This window comes from Nicotiana sylvestris, chromosome 11 (genome assembly GCF_000393655.2).
Source record: "Nicotiana sylvestris chromosome 11, ASM39365v2, whole genome shotgun sequence".
Taxonomy (NCBI): Eukaryota; Viridiplantae; Streptophyta; class Magnoliopsida; order Solanales; family Solanaceae; genus Nicotiana; species Nicotiana sylvestris.
This window is the reverse complement of record NC_091067.1, coordinates 161,943,796-161,948,464: the sequence shown is the minus strand read 5'-3', so window position 1 is coordinate 161,948,464 and position 4,669 is coordinate 161,943,796.

Below are 4,669 nucleotides of genomic sequence, written 5' to 3'. Positions count from 1 at the left end.
ACCTGGATTTTGACTTGAAGTTACTGTATGAGGTATGTATATTGTGTTCTTACTTGTGACTAAGGTTATCTTGATGTTGATTAAGTTAAATGGATGGGCTAGACATGAACTAGTGAATAAAGTTGCTAGTTGGGGATAGTTGAAGTTGTGGATTATTTTCGTTGTTATAAATATATGGTATAAGGCTGGAATCATTGATTAATGACTTCATTATCATGTTAATTATACTTTTATGTTGAAGTAAGAAGTCTATAAGGATTGATAAGGGGTATACGGATTCCAATCGGAGCTTGCCGCTCGTCGTAATGTAGTTGTGACTTGTTGTTGTTATATGGTGTCTTGATATTGATAATTATGTATTGATGGATTGCTCTGGTAATTGTTGTTGGTATATGGTATTGGAGGAGGCCCTTGTTACAAGGGAGATGCTGCCCAAATTTACGTAAACGAGCTACTAGCTTAAGTTATAGACTTAGCCTTTGCTCAGCACTGATTTTGAATCTCCTTATACTATGATAGATTGAGTTGACTTGTTTGAAGAGTTGCTTGGAAGGGATTAAGGACTCAACGGGTTTAAGGTATGTTAAGGCACTTTCTTCTTTCTTTTGGCATGATCTAAAATGAAATGAACATAAACGATACGCTATTTCATAATGACTCTACTCCTAGCAACTAAGGTTGTCCATGTTGTTCTTTCCTTATAAAATTATTCTAAACAAGTGTGTATGATCCTTAAATCCTACTAAGGTTCATATTGATGGTAGGATGTCCATAATGTTCTTAAGTCACTCCAAAAGGTTTAGAATGTGATTCCATGAGTTGAGCATGCATTATATATATGTATCTATTTTACTCTACCGAGCCGCGCTATAGTCGGCCGGGTACGACACCTATTGTGCAACCACTGATCAGTTGGGTTTACCGAGCTCTACGTGGCCGGGTACGATTCTACCGAACCTTATGATGGTCGGGTATGCTTTTACCGAGTCCTCTTTGAGGTCGGGTACGATATGATGATGATGATGCCCACAGAGGCGAATGTTTTAAAAAGTTTATGTATATATATATGTATTATGCATTTCATATCAGTAACCCCCAGAGGCACTCAAATGTTACAGGTTGTATCTCCTCTATCTCTCTCTTTACATTACTGTTCTTGTTTATGTTTTCCTGCCTAACATACTCGGTACTTTATTCGTACTGACATCCCTTTTTCCTGGGGACGCTGCATCTCATGCCCGCAGGTCCCGATTGATAGGATGACAGTCCTCCTAGTAGGCTATCAGCTCAGTGAAGGTGTTGGTGCACTCTACTTGCTCCGGAGTTGCCTATTTCGTCAGTATGCTTTGGATATGTATTGATTGGTATGGTAGGGCCATGTCCCGACCTTTATGATTTTATGTACTCTTAGAGGCTTGTAGATAGATGTCAAGTGTATGGATACTTGTATGGCCTTGTCGGCCTATGTTTCGAGTTTACTAATGGTCATGTCAGCCTTATAGGCCCGTATGTCACATATATAAGTTTGTATATCATGTTGGGTCTTCATATATTGAGTATTCCCTTATGTTTTATTCTTGTTATCTCATGACGGGTTTTCTGGCTCATTTACTCATGATAATATGATAAGAAAGATATGTTACGTTGGTACTCGGTTGAGTAAAGCACCGGGTGCCCGTCGTGGCCCTTCGGTTTGGGTCGTGACAAGATACTACAAACTCCAGTGATCAGTATAAATCTCACAAGGAACACCGTACAAATAATGACATCAGATCTTCAAGGCGTGAACAATAGCAGGTAACTCGAGATCATGGACTGGATAATTCTTCTCATGTACCTTCAACTGTCGGGACTCGTAGGCAATCACCCTATCATCCTGCATCAATACCGCTCCAAGGCCAATCCGCGAAGCATCACAATAGACTGTATAAGACCCCGAACCTGTAGGAAATATCAAAACTGGGGCTATAGTCAAAGCTTTCTTGAGCTTCTGAAAGCTTGCCTCACACTCTTCCGTCCACTGGAACGGAGCACCCTTCTGGGTCAGCCTAGTCATAGGAGCTGCAATCGATGAAAACCCCTCAACAAAACGACGGTAGTAACCTACCAAGCCAAGAAAACTGCGGATCTCTGTAGCTGAGGATGGTCTGGGCCAACTCTGCATTGCTTCCACTTTCTTTGAATCCACTTGAATACCCTCACTTGACACTACATGGCCTAAGAATGCCACAGAATCCAACCAAAACTCACATTTCGCATATAAATTCTTTTCCCTTAAAGTCTGAAGCACAGTCCTCAGGTACTGCTCATGATCTTCCCGACTCCGGGAATACACCAAATTATCATCAATAAAAATAATGACGAACGAGTCAAGATATGACTGGAAAACACTGTGCATCAAATGCATAAAGGCTGCTGGGGCATTGGTCAGCCCAAATGACATAACAAGGAACTTATAATGACCATACTGAGTCCTGAAAGTAGTTTCAGGGATATCTGGCTCTCGAATCTTCAATTGATGGTAACCTGAGCGCAAGTCAATCTTCGAAAACACTCGCGCGCCCTGAAGTTGGTCAAACAAATCATCAATACGGGGTAAAGGATAATGGTTCTTCAATGTAACTTTGTTCAACTGGTGATAATCAATACACATATGCATAGAACCAACCTTCTTCTTCACAAACAAGACAGGAGCACCCTAAGGTGATACATTGGGCCAAATAAAACCCTTATCAATCAATTTCTATAATTGATACTTCAACTCCTTCAACTCAGGAGGGGCCATACGATACGGAGGAATAGAAATGGGCTGAGCGCCCAGCAACAGATCAATGCCAAAATTAATATCTTTATCGGGTGGCATGCTCGAAGGTCGGCTAGAAACACATCAGGGAAATACCGTACTACTGGGACTGAATCAAATGTAGGGGTATCAATACTGACATCTCTCACATAAGCTAGATACGCGTCATACCCCTTCTCAACCATTTGTTGAGCCTTAAGGAAAGAAATAACTCTATTGGAAGTGTGATCTAAAGCAATCCTCCACTCAACACGTGGTACACCTGGCATAGCCAACGCCACAGTTTTCGCATGACAATCAAGAATAGCATAATGGGGAGACAACCAGTCCATGCCCAAGATAATATCAAAATCTACCATGCTGAGCAACAATAAATCGGCTCTGGTCTCAAAACCACTAAGAGCAACCAAACACGACCGATAAACGCGATCCACAACAAGAGAGTCTCCCACAGGAGTAGAAACATAAATAGGGGAACTCAAATAATCTCGAGATAGACCCAAATAAGGAGCAAAATAAGAAGACACATAAGAATAGGTGGATCCTGGATCGAATAAAACTGATGCACCTCTATGACAAACCAGGGCAATACTTGTGATGACAGAATCGGAGGATACAGCCTCAGTGTGGGCAGGAAGTGCATAATATCTGGCTTGGCCTCCCCCTCTAGGGTGACCTCTACCTCCCCGACCTCTACCTCTAGCTGGTTGAGCAGGTGGGGTAGTAACTGGAGCTGTAACCATAGCTTGAGAACTCTACGGGGCACGTTGCGGCTAAGAAGTCTGTGGAGGTGCACCCCTCCTAAGTCTAGGGCAATCCCTCACCATATGGCATGTGTCACCACACTCAAAACAAGCTTTGGGAGGACGTGGTGGCTGTGACTGGCTCGGGCCAGGTCTGCTGGGCTGACCACTGAAAGTACCCCGAGCAGGAGGCGCGCTAGATATTGGAGGTGCATAATAAGGTTCCTGAGGCCTAGGTGGAGCTGGAATACCACTGGCTGCTGGAAGAGCTGAATGAATAGGGTGACTCATATAACCCCTACCATGACGACCTACAGCTGGGGCACGGGCACCAAAATAATGGCCCGACTCTCGAGACCTCTTGGTCTTCCTCTCCTATCTATACCTAGCATGCATACCCTCAATCCTCCTAGCAATGCTCACCACCTGCTGATAAGAAATATCCATCTCCAACTCACAAGACATTCTAGACCTGATGCTGGGAATAAGTCCCTCAATAAACTGGCGAACCCTCTCGCGAACAGTAGAAACCAAAGCTGGGGCATGTCTAGTTAAGCTAGTGTAACGGACAGCATACTCCAAGACAGTCATAGTACCCTGGCGCAAATGCTTTAACTCTGCACGTCATGCGTCCCTAAGGCTCTGGGGAACATACTCTCTTAGGATCTGAAAACTGAGTCCAAGTCATGGAAGCAACCTCATCTGAGCTGTCTAACTCATATGCGGTTCCTCAAAGCTGGAAGGTAGTGAAGGAAACCCTGTTTGACCCTGATATACCCATGGTACGGCACTTATCTAGAAATCCCAGAGCATTATCTGATGCTAGTCCATTAAATATAGGAGGCTTGTACTTCTTGAACCTCTCAAGCCTCAGTTACTCATCCTTAGAAATCGTTGCCCTGTCCTCGGGCAAATGTGGGACTGCAGGCTGTACAGGAATAATCTCTGGAACCTGATCAACATGCACTCTTTGCTCAGGAGTACGGGTAGCAGGAGTCTATGCTCCTCCCCCGGTCTGAGGTGTAGCTATATCAAGGGGAAGTAGCCATGCCTGAGCTAGAGTGGTGTACATGCTCATGAATTGCGCAAGTGTCTCCTAAAGCACTGGAGTGGTAGTAGTAGT